This window comes from Heloderma suspectum, chromosome 1 (assembly GCF_057233095.1).
Source record: "Heloderma suspectum isolate Gila_16-S chromosome 1, 16-S_ref, whole genome shotgun sequence".
NCBI classification, from domain to species: Eukaryota; Metazoa; Chordata; class Lepidosauria; order Squamata; family Helodermatidae; genus Heloderma; species Heloderma suspectum.
Genome location: NC_139458.1, coordinates 356,297,371 through 356,313,366, shown reverse-complemented (window position 1 = coordinate 356,313,366; position 15,996 = coordinate 356,297,371). Strand labels below are relative to the sequence as shown.

The following is a 15,996-nucleotide window of genomic DNA, read 5'->3' as shown; positions in this document are numbered from 1 at the left end:
GTGAGTCTTCCATGTTATTCCTTTCCTGCTAGCCTCACTTAAAGTGACTACGAGTTGCAGAGCAGCACCTATTTGGTGAATTGCTCCTATGCCAGTGTAAGCTAGATGAGCCTGACCCTATGGTCTGAGGCACCGTGGTAGACTGTCACACCAAGCACCAGAGTCCTGTTGTTGTTCTAGTACTTCCAGCACTGGAATCCAGCAATATGCCCAGCGGCAAGAGCCCTTGATACTGCCAGGCTGGGGATGAAGGAGAGCAGGATCACATAGGGTCATGGGAAAGGTAGTTCCACAAGCAACAAGGAAGATTTTTTAGAAAGCTGTTAAAGCCAAAAGCCAAATGAGAAGAATAGCTGAAACTCAAACAATTAAAGGAAAACTTTATATGTACTTTAAGGGGATGGTTACATTTCAGTCTTCCATGAGTGTGCCAGAAGTGAGATAGGCCCCTGAATAGTTTTTTTTAGGAAGTTTTAGAATCGAGCAAAGAAGTAACTTTTGAGTTTTTTGATTGATAATATTGAAGACTTAGGATTTACAAATTATATATTAGTGTGTAGAGTATTATATTTTAGTTGCTCTGTTAAGGAGTACATTTAAGAATTAACATATACAGAAATAGGTTGTTATATTTTATTATGGTGTTTAGAAATTGTTGCTATATAGTTGTGGTGGTGTTCTTTTTAGAATATGTAAGCCTGTGTTTTTAGAGATTTTTAATAGATGTTTTTGTTTTATAGTATTTTCTAGTTTCCCTTGATTAAAGAGACACATCTCGAAATACATTGGGAACAATATATTGGTGCAGCTGTTAGTGTTCTGAAAGGTGGTTCCATTTAGTAGTGGTATATACTTCTGCCAGCAAAACCTGTGGTAAGGGGATTTTATTAAAATTGTCAAGGCCAAGCCAGGCCATTTGGTCTGTAGTGACTGTTTCCTTTGAAAGAATAGACAGTCTCACTTCCTTCCTAAGGGTTTGTGTAAAGCCAGATCAGAATAGAACCTTGGTAGAGTAAATGAGTCATGCCTGTAAAAGCTGTGATGCTTTCTCCTCCCAGAAGACTCAGTGTTTTCATTGCAAGGCCCAAAGGCCACTGGCAGCTCCCAGTCAGCTCAAGTGCAGTTCTCCACCTCTCTCTCTCTCTCTCCCCCCCCCCCTTCTCTTTTGCAGTACCTGCTCACTCTCCACAGGAGCTCTCTAGCTTTGCCTTGTTGTTCAGCTGTGGGCTGACTGCTATGATCTGGGCTACTGGACATACCTTAGGGGATGGGGAGTCAGGAGGCCTGCTCCTCATCAGCTGTAAGGCAGCTGTGGGAGGAAGAAGAGAAGGAGAAAATCAGCCAATTAGCGGGGGGGGGGGAGCCCAAGAGGCAAACAGCAACGTGATTGGCTAGCTTCAGCTGTTCATGTACAGGTGCTGGAGTTGGAGGGGAAATTGAATGTGTGCGCGCATAAGCAACGCAGGGAGATTTTGCAGCACTGAGCAGAGCACTCTCTCAGTGATGAGAAAGAGATTCATCCCCATTCAAGGACTAAGTGAATCTGTTGGAATTGCCAACTCTGGTGACTGACTGATGATGACACCTTGCTTGGATGGTGGGGAGGGGGAGTGAGGAGAGGCCTGAAAAGGCCTCTAGCCTGGTTGTATGCATCAGGGGCATGGAGAACAAAGGTCCCTAAGCAGCTTTGGCTGTGGTGCCTAGAGCCAAAGTGACTACTGCATGAAAAATTGAAAGCCATTGAGAGGTCCAGAAGAACCAACAAGATTACACCCCCCCCCCATTTATTCCCTGGCATAAGTCATCAACCAGGGTGACCAAGGCTGTTTCCATCCCATGATCTGGTGTGAAACCTGATTGGCTTGGATCTAAATAATCAGTATCTTTCAGCGCTGCTTGGAGTCTGCAAGGCTACCACACGGTCCAGTACCTTGACCAAGAATGGAAAATTTGACAATGGCCAGTAGTTATTCAAAACCATAGGATCTAAATTGGATTTATTCAACAAGGGCCTCACCACTGCTTCCTTCAAAGCTTCAGGGTTTTTCCAAATGAGTGTAAAAGAACCATAATACTCTTTCTCTTCTGCCTGCCTTGGCCCTTGATTGGCTGTAGGAGTTTTCTGTGTCCTAGGACATTGTCCAGTAGGGATGCTTGAAAAATTTAGCTTTTGGGCTTCGAGAAGCTCACAGTGAAAAAATTTCAGAATCTCTGCTCCAGAGAGAAAGGTGTCCAGAATGAAACTGAGCTTTGAAGCCTAGATGTATATAAACGTACAACATTTTTGTGAAAATAGAAAATCTTTCTTCAGATAGTATGGGATCTCCGGCAAAACAAATAATTTAATACTATGGGTATATATCATTAGTCTCACTACTGCGGCTGAAAAGCTGTGAAAGGAAAGAAGAGTTCTCTGGAGAAAACTTACTCCAGTTAATAATAAACAGTAGCTGAAAAATTGGTACAAAGATTTGTAGGTAATTAGCTAAGAGGACGATAAGACCATATGGCCAAGCATTATGCGTTACTTTTCTCATGCAAAAAATTTTGTTACAGAATAGGCTTTTCCCCCTAATTAACTTGTGTTATCCTTTGATTTATGCAGTGTGTTTCATACTAAACTAAAATGTGATTTGTAAATTAATGTAAATATATCAACACTGTTGGGCTATTTTAGGCAGTGTTTTCATTTCCAGATGGAAAAGCTAGTGGGAGACTGTTCTTTAATCTAATTGTAGGTGGCAGAAGACCTGCTTATGTGTCATTTTGAGTATGTTTCTGGCATTTTACTCATTTATCAGTGACCTAAATTGGTAAACTGAAATAATGGTTTCAGGAATTAACATTCACATTGCAAGCTTTGAGGTGCTTTGACAAAATTAGATTCTATGACCAGCATAACTTGTATTTTTTTTAAAAAAAAATCATACACATGTACATGTATGTACAGAATTATGTACAGAATTTTTTTAAAGGATGGTATTCTTAGAGGGATAGCATGCTTCGAATATGTACTCTCTTATTCTCTCTTCCTCTTCCCACCCCTCTCTTTTTAGCCTTACATGAAAGGATAAAATAGAGTTTTCATCAAACTGAAATAGACTGCTTGACTACCTGACTTAGAAAAGAATGATGAATATATACACAATTTAAATTTATTTTTGGGTTGCCTTTTTATGTGGGAAGAAGTCTTAGTTTTTTACTCTCAGATCAGAAGTTCTATTTCAGGCAAAACCACTCCAAAGCTGCATTTGTACTCTAGTGCGCATTAGAGATACACTGTTTTGTACAGCATCCTCCACTGGCTGACTACGTAGGGCACAGTGTTGGAAAATAGGGATCGGGAGTTCAATCCCTGCCAGGGGGATGGGGAAAATGGCCCCACTCACCCTTGAGGAAAAGGTTGTTGCTCAGTGGCAGAGCACCTGCTTTGCATGCAGAAGGTCCCAGGTTCAATCCCCGGCATCTCCAGGTAGGACTGGAAAAGCCCCCTGCCTGAAACTTTGGAGAGCTGATGCTAATTGGAAACACGCAGTGGGCATGTTTGTATGTCATGACAGCCCCCTGTGGCTTCAATGCAGCAGCTGTTGCATTGTTCCAGGTGCCCATGGGCGCCCAGCTTGGCCTGGCTTGTCGTGTCATGCAAACCAAGGCGGCAGGGGTTGTTTGAAGTTTAGGCAACCCTCAAACAACCCCTGCTGCCTCGGTTCACATGACATGGCAAGCTGAGCGCCCATGGGTGCTATGCAAAAATGGCACCGGTTTGACACCCGGCCCAATGAGACATCCACTGCGGGTAAATTAAGCCATGGCAGACTGTTGTGTCATGAGAACCAGGTTAGTAATGAACTAGATGGACAACAGTATGACTTGGTATAAGGCAGTTTCCTATGTTCTGTTTGTACACTGGATGTGATTTATGGCACATTTGCCCAAACCATAGGCCACAAGTGCTCTTTTTAATGATAATTTTTAATTATTTATCTTTTAAAAAGTTCTATCTTGCCTCTCCAGTAGCTCAGTGTGTATTGCAACATATATTAAGGGCGCAATCCTATCTAGATAGGCAGCGGCCTCTGAACTCGGAGGTGACCGCCTATCCAAAGCAAGTCAGGAGAAGCACAGGGGGATCATTCCCTCCGTACCTCTTTTGCCCTGCTTTTTCTGCTAGACAGCCGATTGAGGCTGTCTAGCCACGGGAGTATGGAGCGGGGAGGGAGGCTGCTGTACGACACATAGGATGTGTCGTACAGGCAGCTACACTCTCCCTGCCCTGAAATGCCCCCAGCCACGCTCCTCTTCCGAGCGCTGAAGATGGGGCTTCTCTGCACTGCCTTTGAGGCAGCACGGAAGTGGGGGAAGGTTGGTTCCCGGAAAACAGCATATCCTATGGCCGTCTAGCCGCTGTCTAGCGGCCATAGGATTGTTCCCTAAAATAACCTGGTCATTTAAACCATCTATGAAGTTGGCAATGAAATCTTTCTTTATGCATGATAGGCAGTTGTTAAAATGGCTGAGCAATATAGTCTAAATGCATTTGCCTACTCTTATAACACACAGGTATTGTCTGTTGAAAATCTGTGGATGTGCAGGTAAAATACTGTATTCTTAGTATATGAGGGGCTTCACTGAGCTCATCTTCACTTTTTCCATTTGCCCAAACACTGGCTTCTAAACTCTGCTTGGGAGATCAAGAGTAAAGTGGCAATGGAGATTTTGAGTTCCATAGCTCAAACACATATGTAGGAGTCCTGCCCCATTACTTGCTTTTTAAATTTACATTAACACATTTTCGCCTTAGGCTATAAATATTATTATTTGAAATAAACTGTTGCTGACTAAATCAGCATCTGGCCACTGAATCAGGCTGCACACACATTTATACTCTGGAAGAGGGCATTGGGGAGGTTTCACCCCCCCTGGATCTCATGTCGAAACAATGAACTGAAAATATTCTTCTGGGCACAACTGACAGAACCTAAGATGAAGAAGTGTTCATATTGATTAATTTCATCCAGCAGAGAACTGCTAAGGATTCATTCCCTCTGTCCCTTCTAACCATCCTTATTTCAGGATGAGAACAATGGGCAACAGCATGTTATGACGTGGTTCTTCTCATATACTGTTTCATAACTCAGAAGCTTTGGGAAGGTTTTCTTGGCAGACTCTTATGCAGTGCAAGGAACTTTGAGAAAGAAGCAGGGGAAGGAGTTAGGAGTTCTGTGGTGCTTGCATGAGCACTTTCATGAATCCAAGGAAGACAGAAAGACACAGTCCCCTTCCTTAGACAGGGGCTTCCAGAAATATGCATATTTCTGATCTGCTGGATTACTATCAATATCGTTTTTGACTATTTCTCTAGATGGGAAAATGGCCCTGAATGTGTAATGAGAACTGGCCTTAATTACTCAAGGGAGCTGAGTCTCCTTCAAGGCTTTCTAAAAAGTCCATCAACATTGGTGAAGATGCTGTGAATGCCATTCTGAAATTACTTGGGACAACTTAATGTCATAAGAAATTCCTACAGGAAGGAACTTGATTTGCATAAATTCATGTATTGCACACATGTAGACTGAAATGTGTTCAATCCTAAATTAGTGCAGTTTTGTTGTGGCTGCAAATATGTAATTTACAAATGATAGTTTACATACACGCAGTGTGTTAATGTCTACACCGGAATGCTTTCCATGAAGGAATTTCATAATGTGAGTGGCAACCTTTAGAGGATGAGGTGTAAGAAAACAGTGCATACATTTTATTCTTGTTTTCTGTCCTTTAGGAACTAGGCCTTTTTCTTGCTATTTAGGTAGCAGTTGAGGGCCAGAAACCTTAATATGCTGTGAAAGTTCTGGTACATTTTGTATGTGTTATTTTGTGATGTAAATATGTTTAGGATTGAGGTGCCACTCACAATAAGGGAATAAATTTCTCTCTTCAGAAAGCTCTAATTATATCTTGTATAAACCTAATGAGGGTTGCAAATTTTTCACCTCAATGTAGTTGTTCATTTAAAATTAAGAAGTCTAGAATATTTGATTTTAAGATAATGAATATGCTAACTGTTTTATGTCCCACATTTTACATTTCCTAATGGTGACCCTGTCTAAATGTCACTTTTGCCACAGGAATCAGCACATCTGCCCCATTCAAACATCCTCCAGCCAATGGATCTGTGACTTTGGAATGCAATATAATTTCTTAATGACATAGCTTATATGTGTATATTATGTGTTTGATTTGCTTTGTACTACTTGTTTCATACATAGAAGATAGTAGTGGGCTATCTTATTTCTTTCTCATAAAAAAGTATCGGATATCTGAAAAACGGTCAAATCTTCTAGAGGGTTAGCTTGTCTGTTGTTGTCATCTAGTGTTGTGCAGCTGCCATGCATTTGATTTTGTAGTCTGGATTTTGTTGGCCTCACCCCCTGACTCACCATTGTCTGGCAGACCCCATCCTCATCTATACAAGATTGTTCCTGTTTCATCTGTGAAATGTTGTAGAGTCTGCAGTCTAATATGAATTTAATGGCAGGTGCACATAAAGTACCATTTGAAGAGAGCCATGCTCTAGCATCTAACTACTAACAAACAGTGAAACAACAGTTATTTGCTTCATGTGGAGATACAAACCATGATTGTCAAATCCTCTAGAAATGTGAGAAAGAAAGTGGGAAGCATTCAACAGCTTTACCTCAGTAAATACTAACAGATCATCATAGGAGTTCCATCAATATATGTAAAAAATAAAATGAAATAAATGTTGGAACAATTAGTCTTCAGGCATCACAGATTTTGCTAAAATTGACCAGGCCAGGCCACGGACAGCTTCATTTCTCCACCTTATGTGAAGCAATTTGAGTTGGAAGCTGGAGGTAGTGGGGCCTGAAATTCAATGAGCAAAATGTACTGCTCTGTTGACCAGGCAAAGGCAGAAGGCCAGACTCGTGGCATTTATTTTAGGTCTGGCTAACTGAGACATTTCTTTTACTGCCAGCCAATTGCACGTACTGATGTTGCACGCCCATTTCCTTCTGTGACTGAAGAGGTTCTGAAGCGTAACGGCACACAGTTCAGGGTAGCTCATTGAGCTAGGCCCCAGTCTCAGACATGAAGGCTCCTGGTTCAAGCCCTGAATTCCCTGACACAAATTAATCTATGTAAGTCCAACATTTAAATCTGTGTATCACTCCCTAGCATAAGGAGGTAAGAGAAGGTACAGTTAGAGTTGTTCCTGTATGAAGTGATCAGGAACTAGATCTGCTTGCAGGCCTTGTTGAAGAGGCTTTTGACAGGCCAAGTCTGCAGAAAAGTTCTCCCTCACGTCCTTGGCAGAACCTGCCAGCAATTCATTTCCTCCTCTAATCTTTCTTTTGTTTAATTAACTTGCTACATCCTATGACCAAATAGCTCATCCTATGACCAAATAGACCCTCAGGGTAGCTCACAATAATAAAAATAAAGTCATGTCTAAAACAATAGATGTCCTCTACATATTATTTTGAATGGGATGTGAGCTTTCAGATAGACATTTGGATGCTCATTCCCATCTACATTCTGCCCCTACTTGTCAACTATGGATTGAGGACTGGATTGGGGGAGGGAGCATTTTCCGGGTTACCTCAAAAACATTAATGTATTCCATCTTCTCCCCTGATATATCTCACTTTGCAAACAGGTTTGAACTCTTTTGCAAAAATGGGCACAAAATCCTGTCCCTTTTGGAAACGCTTGCTCTCCCTCCCCACCAATCATTTGGGAATGTTTATGAAATGCACTCCTTTGAGCATCTCAATACCAGCCTAAAATCCTGCATTTAAAATGGGGCTTTCTGCTTCCGTTTTAAATGTAGGATCACAATGGACTCCCTTTACATGTGCTTCCTTCCCCCCATACCCTTTGCCCCTCCTTCTCCCCATATCTGAGTCTTCCATATCTTTAATTAATCTCACTGCTCTTCTTGCAGCTTTTCCTTTTTCACGGAGAGAACGCAAGCGGAACACAAGCAGGGTAGTTTGATAGCTCATTATCTCTGATCCATTTAAAAATGGACTAAAGGTCAATTTAATTCCAGAGATGCCCTGGAGGTTCATGATGTCATCTAAAGGGCCCACAAACTTCTTTGACTGAGCAGTCTCAATAGCAGGATCAAAGCTCCATGTGAAGAAGCCCTTTGTTTCAGCTCAGCATTAGGTTGTTTATTTGAAACTAAATCCCGATGGCCTGTTTGGCCACAGAAAAGGTGTAAATGTCCTTCTGTTCCCCTGATCACTCTCCTTCCTCTCACCCTGTCTTCTCCATGTTGCACTCAACTATCTTGCCTCTCTTTTCTTGCCACCACTGCATCTGTAGCATCTCGGCAAGCTTTTCTCTGGCAAGGTTGGTTAGAGGGAGGTGGAACTGTTGAGCCACTGTCTGATATGTGCTTTGCAATCAGCAATAGAAAGGGGCAGTGCATCTGTTCCTAGCCATCACTAAGATATGTCTACAGATCTTCCTGTCCTCCTGTCAGAAATGGCCATGCTTGCTACCTAGAATCTCAACTCTCAGCTGTCTTTCAGAGGGGTTCCACACATTAAATGATAGCCTCTAAAGCTAGTATTTGAATTTTAAGGGAAGCCTCCATTGGTACCATTGGGAACTTCCCTTGAAATTCCAGTAGCATCCATTTTTGTTGGGACAATGGCAGGAATAGAGTGAGGGACAGAGGGAGTTAAACTTCCCTTCTCCCACCCCACCCTACCCTACTCCACCCTACCCTGTGGTCTTGAGGTTGCTGAAATTTCCCCATGGATACCATTTGCATAGTGAAAAAACAAGCTAGTTAATGATAGACATGCACTTAGTCTGCCTTGGCTCTTTACTTGCAGTGAGTATATCACTGTACTTTCCTGTGTGTTCTGCAGCAAAGTGTGGACAGTGAACACGTATCTTTAGATACCCTTGGATACGTGCCTAAGAGACCTAGTGTATACAGCTGGTACTATGGAAAGGCTGGAGTAAATGTACTGAATGCCCAAAGTCATCGAAACAGAAACTGCCGTATTGTCAAAACTCTTCAAGAGGGAATATATTCAAATACAGATATTGTCAGGGCCAGAAATATTGGAACAAGGATAACTGTTTTGGCAGTTGGCCTCTGTATACTACCACATGGAAGTTGAAAGGAAACACACCCAGATGGAAGCGAAGTCGGGACTTTCAGCTGTAATTCAAGGGGTTTGACAAAAGTGGGGCACTAACCATTCAGGAAGGACAGCCAGTGGCATACACACACACCCATCATTGGTGGCTCATAAGTAATGGAACAAACCAACATCATTTCAAACTTAAGCATCACCTTTAATACCTGAATGAAAATCCTTTGCAGTCAATGACTGCCTGAAGTCTGGCACCCATGGACATGACCAAATGCTCAGTGTCCTCCCTCAAGATGCTTTGCCAGGCCTTTACTGCAGCTGCCTTCAGCTGCTGCTTGTTTGTGGGTCTTTCTGCCTTCAGTCTTGTCTTCAGTAAGTGAAAAGCATGCTCTGTTGGGTTGAGGTCAGGTGACAGACTTGGCCATTGAAGAACATCCCACTTCTTTGCCTTGAGAAACTCTTGGGTAGCTTTTGCTGTATGTTTTGGGCCATTATCCATCTGCAATATGAAGCGGCGTCCTATCAGTTTGGCAGCATTCGACTGAATCTGAGCAGATTCAGCCCTATACGCTTCAGAATTCATCCTGCTGCTTTCATCAGCAGTCAGGTCATCAATAAACACCAGTGACCCGGTTCCATTGACATGCCCATGCCGTAACACTGCCTCCACCATGTTTGACAGATGATGTGGTATGCTTTGGATCATGAGTTGTTCCTTTCCTTCCCAATACTTTTCCCATCATTCTGGTACAAGTTAATCTTGGTTTCATGAGTCCAAAGAATCGTATTCCAGAACTGGGCAGGCTTTTTGAGGTGTTTGCTGGCAAAGGCTAATCTGGCCTTTCTGTTCTTGAGCGTTACCAGTGGTTTGCACCTTGTTGTGAAGCCTCTGTATTTACATTCATAAAGCCGTCTCTTGACTGTAGATGTTGACAATGACATGCCTACCTCCTCAAGAGCGTTCTTGACCTGGCTAGATGTTGTGAAAGGTTTCTCTTCACCATGAACAGAATTCTGCTGTCATCCCCTTTAGTTGTCTTCCATGGTCTTCCAAGCCTTTTGCTGTTGCTGAGCTTGCCAATTAATTCCTTCTTCTTCAGGATGTTCCAAACTGTTGTACTGGCCACTCCCACTTTTTTTGCTCTCTCTCTGATGGGTCTATTTTGTTTCCTCAGCCTAATGATGGCCTCCTTCACTCGCATGGACACCTCTTTGGAGTTCCAGTGAACAGCTACCAAATGCAAATGTAACACTCAGAACCACCTCCAGGCCTTTTATCTGCTTGATTGGTTATGGGGTACCCAGGAAACAGGCCACACCTGGCCATGCAGCTGCTTGTTGTCAGCCATTCGTTCCATTACTTATGAGCCACCAACGATGGGGTGTGTGTGTGCCACTGGCTGTCCTTCCTGAATGGTTAGTGCCCCACTTTTGTCAATCCCCTTGCATTACAGCTGAAAGTCCTGACTTCGCTCCCATCTGGGCGTGTTTCCTTTCAACTTCCATGTGGTGGTGTACAGAGGCCAACTGCCAAAACAGTTATCCTTGTTCCAATATTTCTGGCCCTGACTGTATTACGAACTGTGTACAGCACGTAACATAGACATGTCTTTTTTTTTTTTAATGTTGGACAACAAGGAGATGTTAAAAATGGCAAATCTCATGGATGTAAATAAACTCTCTGTTGCTGCCTGTTCCTTAAGATCTTTTGGAGCTCTGATTTACCTCTGGCAGAGCTCCACATCCTGTTTCCTGGTTGCTCTTTTGACTCAGAAATGGAACAGGTGGCTGTGCTTACCAAGCTGCCCTGTTTCACCATCTTCTGCTATTCTAACAAACATAATGCTTTTCCTGAAATGTTTTTAGCAAAACATGCCAATTCCCAAATATTCGTTTTTAAGATTAAAATGCATAATCTTCTTTTGTTTGGGCCAGTTTAATTGATACAGTTAAAATCTTCTGAAAAGACATTTGCTCTTCCTGCCATATATTTTTGGAAAACTTAATATGAGGCAGATGTAATCAACATTGAAACATAGCTCACAGCTTGAAAGCTTGCCTGACATAAAAGAATGCTAAAAAGCACAAGAAGTGCTGTCATCAAAGTGTATTCTTGCTTTACTTTTTAATGTTGTCATTCAGAGAGTGATTTTTCTCTAAATTGAAGATAGCTAGCATTAGACTCTGCTTCAGAGACTTTGTTGCGATTGCTTGATTTTCCCACATCCAGAATCTTACTCTGATAACAATTTTCAGACGTTTCTTGAGTAGAGAGCCAACCCTCTGTTTTGTAGATAGGAATTGGTTTCTCATTTTAAGGACTCAAGCACAGAGTGCTTCCCTAGTCCTTTCTTGCAAAGAACTATTTGAAGATGCAGCTTCCAACTTCTTTGTGCTCAGTTAACCACAGTATCACTTTGTATTTGCAGCAGTGATAGAAACTGCCCCCCTCTTTATATGTAATTTTCAGTATATTTTATAGTAAAGCTGCTCATAAAAGCCCCGATTTCTATAGGTTTCAAATGACTATCACTGATAATATCTAGTGGGAGTTTGTTCGCTGTACGTTATCTCAGTCAGAGCTGGCCTCATTAGTTGGCATTGTCAGGGAGTTGCTGGGGCCCACCAATTAGCAGGGGCCCACCCTGTTGACTAGAAACACTCAGAAACACGCACACAAGGCTTGGGGAGAGTTCACAGAGCATTGGGTTTGTTATGGTTCCATTGATACAGTAGCAAGTGGGGCAGCCAGTAGAGAACCGTGGGGACATGGCAAGAGAGCAGGAGCCATCACATCTGGAAGAAGGCAGTTGCTCATCCCTCTTAGAAGCCCCACATGCTAGCTGCTCTCAGACAGATGGTTAGGCGCATCATTGGTAGTGGTGGTGATGCCTCCTGTGCTGCTGTACTGCTTTCAGTGGAGGAGGAGAGCCAAAGCCAGGCCAGCAGCAGCTATATCAGCGCAGTTCCAAATTTCTGCTTAGCTTCCCACAATAGCTTGGCCAGTGGATGGCCATTCTTGGTGTGGTTGTGGCACCCAGCCATGTCCAGGCTGGGTGTCAAGACCTGTCCAGGTTCATCTGGCTACTGCTATACTAGGCCCCAATGCCTCCTTCCTCTCTTCTCCAGCTGGAGGTCAGGCGGTACCTGTCGGCTCAAAGAGGAGCCTGCAGGAGAGGCCCACTGAAGGGACACTGCAGGTGTCTTTCTCAGGGCCTACAAAAACCTGGAGTTGGCCCTGATCTTAATAGGTCTTACAACAGTAGTGTACGGTAAGTCGCTATTATTAACTCTGTTTTGTAGATCTAGTAATTCCGACATTATTGAAAAGCTGCAGCAACACTGACCCTTGTTTCTATTTGTCTCCCGTGTTTGTATTTATGTCTTGAACCAAACTGGAGGCAGTGTCTGGGGTGATCTTGTTGAACCTCAGATTTTAGTACAGTTGTCTCTTCAAGATTCTATAGTTTGTATTAAAATATCTTTATATATTGATTTAGTTAATTTATAACCTGCCCTACTCCAAGACCTCAGGGCAGGTATCTGCGTTGGCTAATACTGAATGACATGCTGTCTGATCCTGACAACTTATACTGTATAAGTCAAAGACAATAGGGGCATATAGAAAGAATAACAAAGGGCAGGGAGGCCTGAACTTAACCGAGCCTCTTCCTCCAATGTTTTGGCTTTCACCCATAGCGTTCCCACCTTTCCCTTTCCCTCAAACAAATGATGCCATTCCACTAAGGGCTTAGTTTTAACTCCCTAAATCAAGAGTTCTCACACTGTGCCATAGGGATCATTACACAAATTTGAGAAAATATTGTTGGGGCCCTGCACAGCTTGCAACTCCCCAATCCAAATGCAGCACATCAGCTCTGTATTGCCAGGCACCTGGGGCGTGATGAATTGTTATCTACCTGGCACTGAAAAACAGGTGGGTTGGCAAGCACTTGGTAAGTCACAATGCAAGGCTGATGGGGTGCATTTGTATTGGGTCACAAATTGTACAGGCCTGCACAAACATGACATAATAAAGGGGAACAGCTGTACATTTGACATTCATTCTTGAACTAGGACTGTAGTAGCCAAATCAAGATTAATGGAAGGCAAGAGACCTAGGCACTCATGAGTTAGACTGTGCTTTCATATCCCATTCCCTGATGTTTGGGGGACTCTACAGAACAGTGTGGGATGTGGTGTGGGGGCCTAAAACTGGGCAGCAAATGATGTTGATTTCTGTCATTAAGTTTTCTTTGCAGTCCAGATGGGGTGTCCGAGTTGAGCATTGATGAGTCGCTGTTGAGCTCACCTGAGACACTTTTGCTGCTTTTCTCTCCCCGTCTTTTGGGGCTCGCTTATAAGAAACTTTTCTCTGCAAAAGGACACCAAAGGGTATCCGTTTATGTAGTGGCCGTCTGTGGTGTGCTTTCCCCCCCCCTCCCACTTTCTGTCACTTTCCAGCTCTGATAAATTCTCCAACGTACTACCACTTACCATATATTTTTTATGGTAAGCCTCCCCACTCCCAATTATGGCTTTTAATTCCATGGAAGGAGTGCTAGTTTCTCCCCATTCTAAGCACATGATGAGGTAAGCACAACTACACTCTACTTACCCTGATTTCCGGTTATCCCTGCATGTGTGATAATGCTTGAATCACTGTGGGGCTGGAGACAACAGATTACTAGGTTTTAAAGTGGGGATTCTGTGCTAAGTGGCTGTCTGCTTCCACCATTTCTGTTGCAGGCTAGAAATGAAGCCACCTCTTTCTGAATATGAAAACTTATTTGTGCTTAGAAATGTTTCAGAGTGCCAATTTTGTAAGGCCTATATAGCTCCTGGTCTCTGTTACTAATATTAACATACTTCTGTGTAGTTATTAAGCTATAAAAACAATATTTTGTAGAGAACACTGCCCCTAAATAAGGGAGGAAAGCCAGGCAAAAAGTTTTGTCGTCCACTTTGAATGTGGTTTGATAATACTGTTTAAAGGCTCTTGATGAAAGGTCTGAACAAAAGGGAAAAGTGCCTTCAGCTGCAATAAATCACTTTAAGTTCAGGAACTTCAAAGGGTTTGTGCCAGTTTGCAGCAGTTAGTGACCTCAGCACAATGTTTTCCTGCCTCTTTTCCCCTATAAAATAAATAAAAGCTCTTTTTGATGCCGTGTATTCACTCTAACCCCTTCATGGATCACTGCCTTGTTGTGGCGAAGGGGCTTGCGTAACTCAGTGAAGCCATAAGCTATGCCATGCAGGGCCACCCAAGACGGACAGGTCATGGCAGAGAGTTCTGACAAAATGTGATCCACTGGAGAAGGAAATGGCAACCCACTCCAGTATTCTTGCCAAGAAAACCCCATGGAACGTATCACAAGGCTAAAAGAGATGACACCGGAAGATGAGCCCCTCAGGTCGGAAGGTGTCCAATATACTACTGGGGAAGAGCAGAGGGTATTTCCAAGTAGCGCCAGAAAGAGTGAAGCGGCTGGGCCAAAGCCGAAAGGACACTCAGCTGTGGATGTGTCTGGTGGTGAAAAGAAAATCCGATGCTGTAAAGAACAATATTGTTTAGGAACCTGGAATGTAAGGTCAATGAATCAAGGTAAGCTAGAGGTGGTCAAACATGAGATGGCAAGATTGAACATCGACATCTTGGGAATCAGCGAACTAAAATGGACAGGCATGGGCGAATTTAATTCAGGTGACCATCATATCTACTATTGTGGGCAAGAATCCCTTAGAAGAAATGGAGTAGCACTCATAGTCAACAAAAGGGTGGGAAAAGCAGTACTGGGGTACAATCTTAAAAACGATAGAATGATCTCAGTACGAATCCAAGGCAAACCATTCAACATCACAGTAATTCAAGACTATGCCCCAACCACTGATGCTGAAGAAGCTGAGGTTGTTCGGTTCTATGAAGACCTACAACACCTTCTAGAACTAACACCAAAAAAAGATGTCCTCTTCATCATAGGGGATTGGAATGCTGAAGTAGGAAGTCAAGAAATCACCGGGATAACAGGCAAGCATGGCCTTGGTGTACAAAATGAAGCAGGACAAAAGCTAATAGAGTTTTGCCAAGAGAACACGCTGATCATAGCAAACACTCTTTTCCAACAGCACAAGAGACGACTCTACACATGGACATCACCAGATGGTCAGTATCGAAATCAGATTGATTATGTCCTTTGCAGCCAAAGATGGAGAAGCTCTATACAGTCAGTCAAAACAAGACCTGGAGCTGACTGTGGCTCAGATCATGAGCTTCTTGTTGCAAAATTTCGGCTTAAATTGAAGAACGTAGGGAAAACCACTAAACCATTCAGGTATGACCTAAATCATATCCCTCATGAATATACAGTGGAGGCGAGGAATAGATTGAAGGGATTAGACCTGATAGACAGAGTGCCTGAGGAACTATGGACAGAGGTCCGTAACATTGTTCAGGAGGCAGCAACGAAATCCATCCCAAAGAAAAAGCAATGCAAGAAAGCCAAGTGGCTGTCTGAGGAGGCTTTACAAGTAGCTGAGGAAAGAAGGGAAGTGAAAAGCAAGGGAGAAAGGGGAAGATATATCCAACTGAATGCAGAGTTCCAGAGAATAGCAAGGAGAGACAAGAAGGCCTTCTTAAATGAACAATGCAAAGCAATCGAGGAAAAGAATAGAATGGGAAAGACTAGAGATCTCTTCAAGAAATCGGAGATCTCAAGGGAACGTTTTGTGCAAAGACGGGCATGATAAAGGACAAAGAAGGCAGGGACCTAACAGAAGCAGATGAGATTAAGAAGAGGTGGCAAGAATACACAGAAGAACTATACAGGAAAGATCTGAATGTCCCTGATAGCCATGA

The 15,996-nt window shown here is 42.9% G+C and overlaps 1 protein-coding gene and 1 long non-coding RNA gene across 2 annotated transcripts in view; both read left to right on the top strand.

Moving 5' to 3' along the window:
* Window positions 1-15,996, top strand: part of PRKN (parkin RBR E3 ubiquitin protein ligase) — a 1,219,260-nt gene that overhangs the window by 84,751 nt on the left and 1,118,513 nt on the right. The window lies entirely within an intron of this gene.
* LOC146359723 (uncharacterized) overlaps window positions 1-15,996 on the top strand; it is a 100,294-nt gene that overhangs the window by 58,619 nt on the left and 25,679 nt on the right. The window contains exon 2 of the long non-coding RNA XR_014786756.1: window positions 741-873. This is a non-coding gene — a long non-coding RNA (uncharacterized LOC146359723). The remainder of the gene's footprint in view (window positions 1-740; window positions 874-15,996) is intronic.